We start from the raw sequence: 17831 nt of genomic DNA, 5'->3' as shown, positions 1-17831 counted from the left end.
TCCCCTTCAAACACAATTACCCTATCCTCTGCAATGAAATGGGTATCCAAAATATCACATATGTTAAAGGCCGTATTGCAAGGTTTGCATTATTAAACAAATTTGCATTAGGTACTACTCATCTAAACTGTTATCCATTGTAGGCCTATTTGATGTTGCAATGATTTGAGGTTTGCAATGATTCTTCTTTCCCCCTCAATGTACTCTATTGCGTCACGTTGGGGACCACTGAACAAGCCCCCTTGAGATTGACATGAGAGAGGAGTAAAGAGAAACGGGCAAGACACGGTTCAGCAGTAAAAAGCGCAGATTATAGATAGATACATAGATATATACAGATATCCTAGATAGATACAGTATATAGACATATAGATATATATCACGTCACATTTTGCTGGTTGGGGGTGGCCTGACCAGCGATCACGCAGTCCACCACTGCAGTTTACATGGAATAGCACTGCCTTGCCTAGCCTACCACACGCACCTGCCATACACAGCTTACTTTCTCCCTGTCTTGGTAAGCCATACCCTGACGGTGTCAATGACAATCAATCAGGAGGAGTAATTATTGAAAATAATCACGCTTTAGACATGACCAGCCTACTTGGCAGCAGCTTGCAACAGGGGGATTCATAGGTGGCACATAGACCATACAGCTAGCATGAATGCAAATATTTTTAGATCTTCTGACTAAGTTTACTGTACTTATTCAAACGACATCAGCACCACTGCCACTGGATATAAAGCAAACATTGACTTTCACTTGGTGCTTCATTGACTGTAAAAAAGTGTAATAATATTATCTATGCACTGCCTGATGTAGACTAGCTTGACTTGCTAGCTCGATGAGTTGCGAAATGATATCAGCAACACGTACTCGTTCCATATTAAACTTAGGCTACAGTTAACATAGTTTGGCTTTCCAGGCTACTTGGACCATGCATTTAATTACCTTTCACTGCCTTCACGTCTGCCAGGCTCCAAACTGTCTTCATAACAGCAGTTGCAATTCAGTATAAACAGCCTCGGTAAAGTTAAAACCAACTAGCGATGCTAGTCGCGATTAGCATTTGAACTGCAGTTAGGTAACCTACCCTCATAACTAGACGGCTTCCCAGGCTACTTGGACCATGCATTTCATTACCTTTCACTGCCTTCACGTCTGCCAGGCTCCAAACTGTCTTCATAACAGCAGTTGCAATTCAGTATAAACAGCCTCGGTAAAGTTAAAACCAACTAGCGATGCTAGTCGCGATTAGCATTTGAACTGCAGTTAGCTAACCTACCCTCATAACTAGACCTCTCAAATTCCGAAAAATGCATTAAAATAACATTGGACTACGTTGTTATTTTTGTTAAACCTTAGGGTGGCTATGATATAAATGGTGTAACGAAATTTGAAGTGTAAATATACAAACTTTATGAAAGTGTAAGCCACAACCTTTTCCTACAGGAATACATGGAAAACATAACCCCATAACCTCCATAAGGAGACCTCCCCAAATTCAGAAACATTTATTAAATTGAAATGGACAACAACGTTATCTTTGGTAAACTCTTAGGTGGCTATGATATAAATTATGTGACGAAATTCGAAGTCTAAACACACTTACTGTTGAAAGTGTAACTGCGATTTCCATAGGACTACATTCTAATTAAAATCCTCGTTGCCTCACGCACACCACTCTACTTCCGGTATTTCGCCTGCTTTGTGGGGGTGTCATATGATCCTCTGAGTGAAATACCCAGAATGCTCAGGTCAATACAAATGATCCAAAACACACCGTCACTGAGAAACATCGTGTGATTGTCTACTATATATAACAACTGAACACACATTGTATTCAACAGCGAGTAAGTCCGTACTTGTCCCTCGGGACCATGGCATCTCTAAGAATTACCCAGTCTCAAGGTGAGACAACGATGCGGACAAGCCTAGAATTACACCATTAGTGTACCGTTGCGGACCATCCCATGTCAATCAATCGACGATTGAGTAATATCGAGTTTGAAATCATGATGTCATTGAACTGTATGCGTCAGACTTGGAACAATGCCGTGCTGTGGCATACATATCAGTACCTTTTACAAGAATGGCAATAAATAGATTTTTTTTAAAAATATCAACATTGTATCTTAAATCACTCTGAAATGTCCTTTTGGCATGACCTAAAGCAATTTAAGATGAGCTATTCCGATTAATAGTATACATTCACCAACACTCACGTTTTTGCTAATTATAGAGCCATCGACAGACCAAATAACACCAAATTTATTGGGGGTGCTTTGAATGGGGTCTCAAGTCATCCCACCAAATATGGCTTTCATACGTCACAGCATATCCAAGATAGGCGCACTTCCTGTTTGGCGCCTTCGCTCGCTGAACTTAATTGGTTATCACAGGCGAACGCTTAGACGTATGAAGACGAAATCAAGGCGGTTGATCCACCTTGGTCTGTAGATCACGCGTGCCAAGTTTCATGACGATCGGATAAACTATGCGGCCAGGGTAGCTTTACTTTGACTTTGAACAAAATTCAAAATGGCGGAAAATCCATCATGGCGGAAAATTACATCACATGGTGCGTTGGAATCAGCTGAGTCAGAGGATTCCAATGGTATAAGTTTTATCAATATCGGCCATACGGATCAAAAGTTACGGGCATGAACATGTTTTCCATCTTTGACCAGTTGGTGGCGCTAGAGCGTGAGAGTGGCGAGCATGAAACCTGGTGGTGTCAATCAGGGTAGTCTCCTCTATCAGCATACCAAATTTCATGACTTTATGTCTTACGGTTTGGGCTACAGGTGGAAAAATGTGTGGGCATCAGCGCTCAAAAGTCGCTTTTCCATTCATTCCTATGGGGAAAAATCGACCGGAAAAACTGGAATAACGGGAGAACGACAAGGCGTATCGAAAAGCTTTATACAAGCCACCATCCTCGCATCAGGACGCACGCGTGAGAAGTGGAACGGCGTCTCTAGCTCCAAATCCCTAGGACAAGATAGGGAGACAAAAATGTTCTGCAAGATAAATAAATTTGATAATAATAATAATAGGAAGAACAATAGTGTGCTTTTGCAAGCACACTAATAATGATAATAACAAATGTTCTCTTCATGCACTAACTTTATAAAACATGATGAAATGGAATGATTCAATATTTTTAAAAAAATCCCCTTTCCTCAAGAGGAATTCCTTCTCACTTTTCCTTGTCCAATTCCCATTTTTTTGTCAAGTCTAACTGCCTGGTTCAGCTTCACCTATCCCCAGACAAATCCTCTATGGCTAATTCTCTCCCTTGTCTTTTTTCGTCTCTGCTCCTGTGCTCTCTACATAAAAAAGGCAACCACCCATTTTACAGTGTTGTGGATGTCAATGTAATAACTTTAAAATAGTTCAACACCACCTACAGTATATATCCAATTGACATTGCGGAATCAGATAGATTTTTTTCTCCTATTTCTCCTATTTTTCACAGATAAGTAAATCAGCCATTTCTCAATCTTGCCACATCGATGCTGTGGTAATTATGTTTTTACACTTTTGAAAAAGTGATTACAGGTTGGAAAAAAGTATATGTTAAAAAAAAAAAAAGAAAGAAAAGTTACAAGTAAACAAAAAGCGGTAAGGCTTTGCCTTCCACAAAGACTCAGCTGCACTACCTCTGTTATCAACATGGCGATAAAACAAGTGTAGACATGTATTTTATTGATTAAAGCTCTACAGAGGTCACAAGCTGGGAAAGGACCGAAGGATGATTTATTCCCAGCGCCAACAGTATATACTCATGTTCTCCCTGCCTTTCTTGACAGTTGAAGTTATAAATGTGCAGTTATTTATGCAGGGTATGATTAACACAGCCGTGTTTCATTTCTGAGTGGTTTTATTTGATTTGATTTGATTTTTTTTTTTAAATTGTAATAAAATGTAGTTCCTGACTAAGAGGAAACATACAGCATTGAGCAAATTACACAATTTTTCAAGTATTTATAGAAAAGCCTACATCAACACACCATACAAGATTCAACACAGGAGACTTTATAGTCCTTGTATACAGTAGCAACAAGGAATATACAGAGTTTGTATTCCTTGTATAGCAACAAGATCAAATCAGTATTTGAAACACATTCTTAAGCATACAGTAATTGACCAAAGTACAATAAAGCTGAATCAAAAAAACTTTATTATACATTAGAATGAATTCCAATCATTCAGGGAAATAGTGCCACAGATCAAGACATTCAAACATTTCAACAGCTTGATAAAATAAGTACAATATTTGCTTTCAATGTTTACTTGCAAATAACTTTCCATCAAATCTTGTTTTGTTTTTTTGCTTAACTTAAGAACTGACAGTGAAAGACTTTGAAAGACAATGAAAGGCGTTTAAAAAAAATAACCAAACTACAGTTTTCAAAAACAAACAAAGAATAATCAGTGATGGAAATGTATGAAACGCATGTCTTGGCTATTGCATGTTGCCTTTATTACAGTGAAATCAGATACATTCCTTCATCAAGTGCATGATAGGATCCTCCACAGCCCTCTAAACCAGAAGGAAAAACTCCCCTCCCACCATTTTCACTGAAAGATGGAGAAGAAATCAACTTTCTCCCCAACCTCCAGCTTGGCATCCTTGCAAAATGGTGGTGGGATGAACACATTGGGATCGACCCCGAGCATGTTGTTGTAGTAGCTGTTCAAAAGAAGATGAAGACAAGTGTCAGATTTGCGTGCACTAAGCATGAGCCGAAGAACACTCAACGCTCCAAGGGCTTCCGTTAATCAGATGCATTGACACAAAAACGTTCAGTTTGCAATCGAGGATGCAATCCTTCTCTTTTTGCCTTTTTGTAAAAGCACTACATTATGCACTTACAGTATGCAACTCAGTGGTTCACCTCTCCATGGTCACCTCCCTTATCTGACTATTTATCTTCCTTGTCTAGATATTATTTGTTCTATTCAGTTTTCTATTCTGGCATGAAGCGTGTAAGCATTTGAAAATAAGACAAGAAATATGCATGATTTTGACATTGGGTAAGCTTGCCTTTGAAATAAAATCAAGCATTCTGTATTGGTCAAATACATGTAGTAATTGTAAAAAAAAAACCTAAATAGATGAAACAAAATAAAACAACAACACTGTAGAGTACATTGTGATTTTGACTAACCTCACACTCATCCATCCAAAATTCTTTGTCTTCACAAGAGCAGAGACGGGCAGGCAACCAAACTCAGTGACGGAAAACATGAAATTGCCTAAAGGGAAGACAAAAAGGGAAGAAAAATATAAACAAGAAACATGAGAAAAATAAAAAGAAACCAAGAGCAAAAGTAAAGAAAAAAACAGAGTGATTCTGATTCTGGTTTATATACATATATCTATCTATGTGTATATACAGTATATATATATATATAGACCTATATGCTTGAAAACAAGCAAACAAACAAACAACACACCCTGTAAGACATAATTAGCCAAACAAGTGACATTTTTAATGATTGTTAACTCGAGTGTACCCAGTTAAAACACTTTTAAACTCTTAACACGGCAACATCCATAACATAGTTCATTGGCTGCTCAAAACTGTGTGCTGTCACTGAACATCAGCTCTTGAAACACCAGCATTTCATGACATAGTGGGTTTTTTTTCTTCAAAATAATGATAATAATAATAGTGTTTCAATACTACGAACCTGCATACAGTGCGCAATGAATAATTAACTGTTTTACTGTACCCCTCTCTTTTTGTCTGTCAAATCTCCCAAACGTGATAAACGTGAATTAATCTTCTTTACTCAGCGTGGAATAGTGAGGAACAGAACTGCCGCAGTAAAATGTGATCTTTACTATAAACCAGATAGATCTTTGAGATTGCGCTTTAATGTATTCATGCTCCTGTTTAGCATGCTTCAATCAGGTGCACCTGACGCAGAGAGAGAAGTGAGACATCCAGTCTTGCCACTCCACTGGAATGCTGCTCCCAGCGCCATGGAAACCAGTCATGTCAGTGCAGAGTTTATAAAACAGGTTGTACTAGAACTATGCAAGTGACCAAATTCTGAACCAAATGTGGTTGACATCTGACTGAGAATGGGCACAGATCCTAATCAGTATTATCAGATAAACGTATTAGTTTATATGAAGGTCAGAGTCCATGGTACGATAGAACCCCCCCCCCCCCCCCCCCCCCCCCGAATCAGTGTCTATACCAGACTTGAGCAAGCTGGAGTCTAATGTAGGATGATCAAAGGAAAATAACTGTCAGTGGCAGGGTAAGCAATGCTGGATGATGTCACATTTGTTTATGTTTTTGATTCCCCTTCTGGGTATTCCACCACGCTTCCGATTAAAGGAGAAATTCAGCACATTTTTACATAAATCTCAGCTTCTGGAGGTCACCGAGTACTAATAAAAACATGAAAACTATCGGTTTTAGCCACAGTACCTCGAGTTGCCACGACCAGCAGGTAATGCAGCCAGGCAGCTACAGCCCTACCCTCAGGGGGCATGCTTGAGCTCTGTGATGCCCCCACAGTATAATGCTGTAGATGCCTGCAGCTACAGCCCTACCCTCAGGGGGCATGCTTGCGCTCTGTGATGCCCCCACAGTATAATGCTGTAGATGCCTGCAGCTACAGCCCTACCCTCAGGGGGCATGCTTGCGCTCTGTGATGCCCCCACAGTATAATGCTGTAGATGCCTGCAGCTACAGCCCTACCCTCAGGGGGCATGCTTGCGCTCTGTGATGCCCCCACAGGATAATGCTGGAGATGTCTGGCTGCATTAGCTGCTGGCTGTAGCAACTCATGCTACAGTAGGTAAAACTACTTAACTAACATCAAAAACTACAAATTTGACTTGCTTCGATGTCGCAATACATCATACTCTCATGAAATCGTGCAACATACTCCACCTTGTCTGTGGACATCGTTATTCGCTGGATAAACAAATAGTGTGCGTGCCGTGCGGCAGAGGAAAAGTGCCTTAGCGTTGCTTTAACAGTTTTCTCACAGAATGGAGAGCTAATTCCCATCCATGCAGACAATGATAATAACAACAACCGCTCACCGCTCTTGTCAGGCATGTCCCCCCACCAGTTGTTGACCAGCAGACCCTGTCCAGGCCCGGAGGAGGTTCCCAGGACCACCTGGGAGACGAAGGCGGCCCCCTTGGGGACCTCCATGGGGTGGAAGTCGGACTTCAGGGCCTTCTTCACGCAGGTCTTGTTGTGGTGGTTGATCTCGTATAGGACTTCCTGTAGAGTATGACATGTGACGATGAAAGGGGAACAAAGGTAGGCTGCATGTCAGGTGATTTGTGGGTCACAGACGAAGGTTCACACAAATAAGACAGTGTAACAATGGGATCAGCTTCTCTTTTACAGTAGTTTTAATTCCCCTTGAATAAAACCAAACTCTTTGTGTGTGAGAGAGGGAGAGAGAGAGAGAGTGTGAATGTGTGTGTGTGTGTGTGTGTTTGTGTCCTCTCATAGGCACGTCATAAGTGGGTGCTGCAGTTGGACCAGTTGGCTAGAGATGCTGATGTACCTCATTGTAGAGCATGAGTGCATTGTAGGTGAAGCTCTTGTTGTTGTAAGTCCCCATCTCTCCAAAGTGGATGCGCTGCAATGCCATCGTAAGCATACATCCCATAAGCCCACAGTTTCTCATTTTGGGTTCCCTGAAAGTGGAGGTGTGCATAAAGGCAAATCACTTCTCCATTTACAATGACGTTTACATTGATTCTACACGCAGACATTGATTTGTGTTAATAGATGGTATTGTGGGAAGATTGTGAAACTTACCACAGTCATGCCTCCAGTATAAACAGGTGGAGACCCTAAAACATAACAAGAGCAAATTTAAGTTGGATTTAAGACATACTGTAGACAGATGGTGAGAAACACACACACACACACACACATATACAATTTTTTCTCTTCCTCTCTTACCCCCCCCCCCCCCATTTCCTCTGTTTCTCTCTCACACATAAACAGACACACACACACACACACACACACACACACACACACACACGCATATGCACACGCATATGCACACACATGCACCCACACACACACACGCACACACACACACACACACACACACACACACACTACTCTCTCTCCTTCACTACCCTCCATTTTCACACTTACTGCAAGGCAGCGGTTTTTGTGGGAAACAGAAGGCTGGAGCCAGGCACATGACCAGGGTAATCCAATACGTCGCCTGCATGTTTCTAACCCTTCAACTTCACCCTGAACACTTGAACACGACTAAACTAGTTCTCCTCTTAGCCTCTCAGCCTTCTGCAGTCTGCCTCTCTCTCTCTCTCTGCTCTCTCCGGCTCGTCTTGTAAAGCTGCACTGTAAACAATGACACAGGGAAACCAACAGCCAATCTCTGTACTCTCCACTCCCCCTTACTTCCTTATTTATGCAAACAAAGTCCATTCCGGGACTCCACTCTCCGGGTTTTCTCTGTCACACATTTTCCATGATGAGCCAGAGCCTTTCACCTACATGTGCTTTTATTGTACAGGAGAGCTGATGACAGATAAGACCATTGGCCACAAGTTAACCATTTTTTTTTGATATCAGGAGTTTATTGTCTTTATAATAAGTTAATAATATGTTAGTTTTAGGAATAAACAGCTAAGGAATATGACACTCTGTAAAGTGTTGTAAAGTGGTTCATTTATAAGATCATTCACTCTGAGGTCATGCTCCTGGTGATTGGAGCGGTTTGGCTCACATTTTGTGCATACAAAAATGCGCTATATGGCCTGTAACAATAAAGTTGGGACAAGGATGTTAGCAATAAACTGTCGTGTTTTTCATATAAGGTTCGTACAACGACGTAATCGAAGTAACTTTTATTAGTACAGTGCAAGCTACAGTAACATCACTCTCATGTCAGCTGCATGAACCAGAACTCCCGCTATTCCCACACAACCATACTGACGTCACTCCCCCGTACTTCAAAATAAAAGCATCCCTTACATATTACACATAATACCACATCTCCCTTTCTTAGAGAACAAAGGGTAGACTACCTTTGTCTCTGCAGGTCTTAAGGGGTTTATTCTGCCCTTTTGCAGGAAGACCTGTCCCTGATCTGTCCCTGTGTCAAGTATGCAAAACAGAAATAAATAACGTACACAATACCATGCTGTGAACTATTGCAGGTGTGTTTTTCAAAATATGAACTCAGGTTTCAGATAATTGTAAACAGTAAAGCAGAACAACTTCACAATCACATTCACTCCTTTTTTTTTTTTAACAAAAAAACATCATAAATCACATCTCAAGTCTCTTTGGCATCCTAACCTCTCTGCCACACCTGGTCCGCACGGTCTCTGCGGTGGGGCCCTCTCTGCTGTGTGATGTTGTCACTGGTGAAGCTGGCTCTGCTGTAGGTGAATCTTCTCCCCCCTGTGGCTCATCAGCGTCGACTACCCCACTGTTGGTCTGCAGTGGCACCAGGTGATGTCGGTTCCTCCTCAGTGTGCCCTGAGGCCCCTGGACTATATAAGAGCGAGGGGTGTTATGTGTAGATAGCACTGTGCCCTGGACTCGTGCATCGGTGATCCACACATCTTCCCCAGGCACGAGTGGCTCCAGGAGTCTTGCTCCGTGTCTCTTATTGAAGGATCTCGCGGCGTTCCTCCTCTTCTCCCTTTCTTTGGCCTCCAGCACGGTGTAGTCAGGCAAAGCTGGATTCAGCAGGGTTGGAAGGGCAGGAACTGTAGTGCGGAGGCGGCGCCCCATTAACAGCTCGGCTGGGCTATAACCGTTCTGTAGAGGGGTTGCTCTGTATGCCAGCAATGCAAGATACGGGTCTGATGCCTTTGTTAGCAGGTTTTTCACTGTCTGTACAGCGCGTTCAGCCTCCCCATTGCTCTGAGGAAACTTGGGGCTGCTTGTGATGTGCACAAAGCCGTACTCTGCTGCAAAGGCTTTAAAGTGGCTACCGGAAAACTGGGGTCCATTGTCACTTTTGAAAAATTCACATATTCTATGCCGTGAAAACATGGACTTCAGGTGCACCACCACGTCAGTAGACCTTGTGGGTGACAGAAGTGCAATTTCTACATATCTGGAGAAATAATCTACAACAAGTAGATAGGTCTTGCCTTTCAGTGTGAACAAGTCAGCTCCCAAGGTTTGCCAAGGCCTGTCTGGCATCTCCGTTGGCATCAGCGGCTCTTTGACGTTCCTTCTTTCTTGAATGCAGATCCTACATCTTAGCAGCAAGTCATTCAGCTGGCTACTGAGTCCTGGCCACCATACCGTCTGTTGGGCGTGGCTCCTGCACTTTGTCACCCCTAGGTGTCCCTCATGCAGCCTCTGCAGCACGTCACCTTGTAATGCTGATGGGATGACGAGCCTCGTGCCCCGCAACAGCAGTCCATCGTGCACAGTCAGTACTGCTCTATCAGCCCAGTAATGTCTCAGTTCTCCCTGCAGTTGGCTCTTGTCAGGCCAGCCGTCTGTGCAGTACTCCATCAGTGCAGAGCATGTGCTGTCCGCCCAGGCCCGGTTCTCCCTATACGCACACTACGCAAGTTGCGTAGGGCCCCGCAAGTTAATGAAGGCCCCCTCCGAGGAGGGTCGGTCTGCGGCATGGGCGTTACATATGTGGCAAGAAACTCCCCAATTAGGCGTTCCTGTCGTGAATAGTCAACCAATCAGAAGGAGCTTTGCACTGCATTCTGGGAAATCCTTAATTTCCGGAGTTTGACTTCCTTTTGACTGTTTGTAAAAGTCCCCTGAAGTCCTCGTCGAAGCCACGCAGAAGCTACGATAGCAGAGAAACTGAAGCTAAACCGATGAGACGTAAGTAACTTCTATATCTATAACTATGTCTTATACTACCATTTAAGCAATTCCAGCGTTATATTAGAATATGGGTAGCAAGGCGAAAGTAAGCAGAACGGAGGAATAGATTGTTTGCTTGTGATATGTTGCTTGTTTGTTTGTATGAAAATATGTAGGCCTACTTAAAATGGTACGTGATAAAATTAGTCATCGTGTTTATGTGGTAACGTTAAAAGCATGCCAGCAACGCACATTGTTTTCAACTAAACCCATATAAAGTGAAGACGTAACGTAGGCCTAACTAAATTCGGTACTTTGGGGTTAACTGTAACTATTTTCTGAGGCTGTTGAGTGGTGAACAGGTGGCCTGTTGATTTGGTGCGTTTTAAACGGCCTCAAAAATGGTTAGAGTTAACACCAAATTACCCTAAATTCTGATTAGAGTGACTGTAGTGGAGCTGAATCGAGCTGAATTTGTTTTGGCTATGCCGAAGATCCTTGCAATGATGTGATGCATTTGCTACATGAGTGATGCCATAATTAAAAACCAAAAGGTTCATTTGTTATGTTCCTATTGACATAAAGAATTATTGAGAGTTGTCATGTAAAACAAAGACATCTAGGAGTTCTACAACGTTTGACCAGTACAATTACTAATACTGTATTCATGGGTTTCATCAGGTCCCTTTCCACAGGTGTATACAATCAAGCACCTTGATTATAAATGCAGACTGCATGGTGCTTGATTAATACACCTGTGGAAATGGACTTGAATTCATGGGTTTCATCAGGTCCATTTGCACAGGTGTATTAATCAAGCACCATGCAGTCTGCATTGATAATCAAGGTGCTTGATTGTATACACCTGTGGAAAGGGACCTGATAATCCATGAATAGTCAGTTTGACTTTAGAGGCCTGTTAGTTGATCACTACTAGAATCTTAGCAGAAGTTGGATAATGTTCTCTAATAAGTTAATGTTCTCCATATGTCTTCCTATCACTGCAGTTACATTCTTCCATACTGTCTAGCGGTCAGAAGCCGCAATTACGAAGTTGTTCAGACCCAGGATGCACGCTGCTCCACTGCCCTTTCTGCCCAGAGTACAAGGGTGACTATGCCAGGGTGGAAACGCACATGCAGAGCCATTTGAAAACGGTGGTACATTATGGAGGTATGTTTGAGATTGATAGTTAAAGCCCTTAGCCCTGTATCATGGTCTTCTATGAAACTGTATGGATTGGTTATGAAATTACAAAAGGGTCTGAAAGTAATGTTATTAGTAATGAAGTGAAGTTGCCATTCAATTGTTTCATGTAACGTTAGCAGGCTATTTGATCTATTTGATTTTTGATCTTATCTATTTCTTATTTAATTATTCTTTTGTTGTTCAGAATATGTGATCTACAAATGCAATTTGGGCTGCAGAAAGGGCAGTCACCACCACTGCGGTTGTGGCCTCACCTTTCCCAGGAAGAGTAGCTTTGAAATCTACAGGATTGCACATTTGTTCTCTGCCAACAAAAGTTGGAAAAATGCATGCTTGGTGCTTAAACACAGGCTATGGGAGGTACTTGGTACAAGATGTACAATTTCCAAAGTAGCTCCCATGGCACACGCACACACCAACACACAGACGCACACACCAACGCACGCACGCACGCACACACACAGGCCAAGATTTTGTTTTACTTTTATTTATTTTATCTTGCATGGCCTGCAGAAGTTTCTCTTCTGTGTTTGTTCTACAACAAAGTATTGGCCGAAATCTACAGGATTGCGCATTTGCACATTTGTTCTCTAACAAAAGTTGGGAAAATGCATGCTTGGTGCTTAAACTGTTATGAAACATGAAAAAAGTTGATCTCTTCTGGGTTTGTCCTATAATAAAGTTTAGGCTACTTTGCAAATAAATGGTTGTTGTGTCTTTATTGAACAATCCATATTGAGTATGAACTTGAGCTATGCTGTCTGATTACATAATGCTCCATATACCTTAAACACATTTGCTCAATGACCAGGATATTAATCAATATTTTTAATTTGTTGGGACACACAGCCTGGGAATAGTGAAAGACATTGACTGTAGTCAGCCTATGGACTACTTCATCGGAGAGGGTGCTGCAGGGATGGAGGATCAATGGGGAGGGGGGAATGATGTGTTAGGTTTGTGTATTTTTGAGCTAAATCCTTGTAAATGCAAAGCAATATTATGAGACTGTAATGCTTTGCCAGCTGATCTGTGACTCACAAAGGAGTGAAGGGAAAACACTACTGCAGCATTTTTGTGTCCAAAATATTGTATTGTAGGCCTATCCTACAATCCACTGTCTGGTACAGAAACACCACACAGGCTGAGAGAAGGGCTCGACAACATGTTGTAAAGTTTGCAGAGAGGATCATAAGAACAGAACTTCCCTCTATGGAAAACATGTATGCACCGCGCTGCCAGAAGAGAGCAGAGAGAATCAAAGACTCCTTTCACCCAGCTCACTCTCTGTTCAGACACAAACACTGCACATACAACTTGTGACAAACCTGTAAACATATGGAATATGGGAAAAGTGCAATACTACAAAGGGGAATAAGGGCAATATGCAATATCTTATACTGTACTGTATATGGGACTACATGCAAGGCTAACAAGGGGACAATGTGCAATACTTTGTCAGTGTAATGTGGAGATTATGTGCAATACTAGGGAAAATGTGCAATATCTTGTGCAATACTATTAATGGGACAATGTGCAATATGAATCAGGTGCAATACTATTAGTGGGACAACTGTGCAGCAACAATATGACTGAGTAATATTCTAACAGTGGAATGTGGGGATCATGTGCAATATCAATATTATTATGGGAAAATGTTTATATCGTGTGCAATATGGAAATCCGGTGCAATATCAATGGGACAACTGTGCAATATATCTAAACTGCAATATGAGAAGTATGCACTTGTATCCACATGGGACAGGGTGCAATATCTTGGATGTGTGACACTTGTGCACGCGCACACACACACACACACACAGTCTCAGGGATGCAGGATTTGCACTGTAGGCTACTGTAGCACTTAAACTACTCTGCCTCTGTGGGACTGTAGGCTATTAGACTGGGTACACAGTATAATTTGACGTCAATGTTTGCCTGATGTCTTGTAGCCTATGAATCATGTTTTTGTCATGTATGCTTTTAAATATTTGTCATGTCTGCTTTTAAATATTTGACTTGAAGGGCCTGCACAAGAATTCCAATTTGTCTATGGTTTATGCACAAATGGCCAATAAAGAACTGACTTTTGACAATTCAGTAGCATGGTGCTTATGCAGCGGTAACTTTATGAATATCGTTTTTTTCGTATCCAAATAATTGCATTAACTGTAGGCGTTGATGTGCAGTAATTCTGTAATTATTATAGGAAATACTGTCGTGATACTGCAGTACAATACATTTTTTTCGTAACGGATAATCTATTTAACAAGTAGGCCTACAACAATGCACTGCACAACCATTTTCAACTTCTTCTGCTGGATTGCGTTTAAACTTAGTTCTGCTTTACTAAGTTTGGTTCAATGCTAATGGAAAGCGGGCTGTGCCCTTATGCTAATGAAAAGCGGGCTGTGCCCTTACTTTGACACATGTTAGACCGGATGTTAATAGTTCCTTGAAGAAGGAGAAGAAGAAAAGGGGGGTGTTTCCGACTTAGATAGAAACGCCTATTTATGATTCCGCAGACCGACGATATTCCAAGGGGGCAGCGAACGTTCTGAGAGTGTAGAGAGTATGGCGGCCGCCATGCTAACGAGAAGACCGTGGCTAGCTGGCCCTTCCATTGAATCCTATGGGGCGTAAGCGCCACTTTGACATCAAATTACGTTAGAGCTGAAGCGTTTTAAGCCTTTATATGAACATTTTCTATTGTCGGGGTACATACTACATTGTGAAATTGACATAATAATCTCGTAACTGTCTTATCGGCTGAGTAATTAACGTTTTTCGAAAGTCAATGCTAAAGTGTTAAAGGCGCATGCGTCCAGCGAGAGTAAAGCGTCGCCATAGGTCAGACTACGTGCCTACGTCACATGTACGACACCTGAGCCTGCGCAGGAGACCTATGACGAAATAAGAAGACCTAAAAAAAACGTTGAAATTTGCTTCCTCGGTCTCTGCTGCCGTCTACGTGATAGCTCTGTCCATATCTTTTACTGTCTATGCGATATTCCCCCCTCCCCCGTCTCCCCTGAGTCAAGCGACAGGTAGGCTACTGTACAGTTAATATAGCGACAATCATCATGAAACCGAATTACAAACAGAGGAAGAAACGTTACGAGAATGAACAACGGGAACAGCAGTCGGGTAAACTTGTGTTCGTTCCTCGGTTTAATGTCAACAAATAATCTGAGTAGCCAAATTTATCCATTTGTTTGCATCTCTGATGCGCGTGTTGCTGGCCTAACAGGGCAGTGAATCCCCTGATCTGTCTGTGGCTTGCTTGCTAGCCTTTCCCAGTCAGAGCAATCTACTTTGCAAAAGTTGTGAAATATAACCACAAATTGCGTTTTTTTGAATGTCGCCGCGACTGGCTACATTTTGAAATAAATAAATAAATTATACACTAATCCAGCGAAACACGGAAGTAACACAAAACCGCCATTACTGCGTGCCTGGCTGCTAAGAAATTAGCTCGTTGGTTCCATAGGCGGCTGTTGCAGAAGTTAGCTGTCATTAATACACGTCTTAATACCTTATGGTGTTAATAAATTACCTTCATTGGTAAGTTTTGGTACAGTCTGACATCATTGATCCAATGTTCCCTTTCACCTGACATTTTCATTCATTAGCAGTCCTCTCGTTAGACATTCTCTGACAGGATGCTTTCATTGAAAAGCACAGACAAGTGTCACTCGTCACACTCGCAGGCACGCAGTAATGGCGATATTCAAGATGGCAGCGCCCATAAAGTTCGCGCTGGATTAGTGTATAAGCACTCCAAGAGCGCAGACCTCCGCCCAAGTTCGCATTACTCCCAAAATGTAATCCTTCCTTGAGTCATTTCAGACCTTTCCTGAATTCGAAATCCTTCCATAACGTTTGGAGTTATCTTGCTAACACACGAACAAACACCAATGAAGGTGGAGGTATCCTAATAGCCTACTAACCGTATCTTAAATACGTTCATAACGTGTGTGCTCGAGATGAAAGTAGGCTACCCTAATCGGTGATTTCACTCTTCCCATACATTTTTAAAACAAGTAAATGCTTTTACTGTTTTACAATATCAGTCAAGCTTTCTTAGCCTTCGTACTTAGGCTAACATGCAAAATGGAAAGTAGCCTAATGGATTAATTGATTGTCTGTGCTGCATACTGGACAATAGATGCACATCGTGAATTAGGCCTAGGGTAGGGCCTATATGAAGTATTAACATGATTGTTTAAATAGTCTTTGACAGACACAGGTCAGCCTCAGTGAGTAGGCTACTAGCACAATCAAGCAGCCCAGACCCTAAAACTGCATGCTTTTATAGCTGTGAAGGTGATTCAATCACATACAATTATTTTTCTTTCAATTAGTTTTACAATTATTTTCTTTCTCCTAGTCCTTTATGGGCAAAACACTATATTTGGTAACTTTTGTTGTCAAGATGGGGTGGGATGATTGAATTGGGAACACTGAGGTATCAGGTGCGACTGTAAAAAAAATGGTTACATTTTGGCCCAGGTGGAGGGCCCCTTAGCAGGATTTTGCTTAGAGCCCCATGGAGGGCTGAACCGGCACTGTGTCCGCCTTCAGGTGCTCACGTAGGCTGCCCAGATAATCTCCACTGACAGGGATGTTGCTGATGATAGAGTCCACATATATGTTGGTGTCCTCTAGTAGGCTTGTATCTGTGTGTGCTCTTGCGACTCTCAGAGGAGCACGAGATAAGGTGTCTGCTGTCCACAGGCTTTTACCAGGGACATGGTTGACTGTATAGTTGTACCGCATCAGTCTCATTCTAAATCTTTGGATTCTTGGTGGGAGGTCATCCAAAGCTTTCCCTCCCAGCAGACTCACCAACGGCTTATGGTCCGTTTCCAGCTCGAATGGTCTTCCCAGGATGAAACAGCTGAACCTTTCGCACGCCCATGTTGCAGCCAATGCCTCCTTCTCTACCTGAGCATAGCGCTGCTCGGTTGGTGACATTGACCTGGACGCATATGCCACAGGTGACCACCCAGTATCGCTCTTCTGCAGCAGGACTGCCCCCAGGCCATATGAAGAGGCATCAGCAGAAATGTTTAGTGTGCTGTTTGGGTTGTATAGTGCGAGCACTGGTGTGGATGACAGCTCTGTTCTTAACTGATCAAAGGCGGCCTGCTGCTCTGTCCCCCAGTACCAGTGGTTCTTCTTGGACAGCAGGTCTCGTAGAACTTTGTCTTTTTCAGCCAGGTTAGGCAAGAAGCGACCCAGCTGATTAATCATGCCCAGAAAACTTCGGAGTTCGCTGACATTTTTGGGTGCATCCATCTCTTGTACAGCTCTCGTCTTCTCTGGATCTGGCTTTACACCATCTGCTGAAATCACGTGACCAAGGAATCTGACTGTGTGGCGTGTGAGCTCACATTTGTCCATGTTGAGTGTAATTCCGGCCTTTTGTGCCTTCTCTAGCACCGCATGTAGCCGCATATCGTGCTCATCCTGCGTCTGTCCCCAGACCAAGATGTCATCCATGTGACACAGTACCCCTTCCAGGCCACCGGTCACTTCTGTCATCATCATCCTTTGAAAATGTTCGGGGGCCGAAGCTATGCCAAAAGGAAGCCGGTTGAAATAGTAGCGCCCAAAAGGCGTGATGAAGGTGGTATATTTGGCAGACTCTTTTGTCAATGGCACTTGCCAAAAGCCCATATTGGCATCTAATTTGCTGAATACTGTTGCGCCCGCTAGCATGCCCAGAGTGTGCTCGACAGAGGGTAGGATAAACTTTTCTCTGCATACGGAGTCATTCATCTTTGTGA

General features: G+C 42.5%; 1 long non-coding RNA gene and 1 pseudogene across 1 annotated transcript; one reads left to right on the top strand and one right to left on the bottom strand.

Moving 5' to 3' along the window:
• Nucleotides 1–4166: 4166 nt before the first annotated feature.
• Nucleotides 4167–8411, bottom strand: LOC134059677 (ependymin-like; annotated as a pseudogene).
• Nucleotides 8412–10781: 2370 nt separating this feature from the next.
• On the top strand, nt 10782–12743 carry LOC134059675 (uncharacterized). The gene is made up of 3 exons (XR_009935063.1): nt 10782–10848; nt 11838–12003; nt 12224–12743. It is a non-coding gene; the product is annotated as an uncharacterized LOC134059675 (long non-coding RNA).
• Nucleotides 12744–17831: the final 5088 nt, after the last annotated feature.

Source organism: Sardina pilchardus, chromosome 16 (assembly GCF_963854185.1).
Source record: "Sardina pilchardus chromosome 16, fSarPil1.1, whole genome shotgun sequence".
In the NCBI taxonomy this organism is placed as follows: domain Eukaryota; kingdom Metazoa; phylum Chordata; class Actinopteri; order Clupeiformes; family Clupeidae; genus Sardina; species Sardina pilchardus.
The sequence above is the reverse complement of the archived record's forward strand: the minus strand, read 5'-3'. Positions and strand labels throughout refer to the sequence as shown.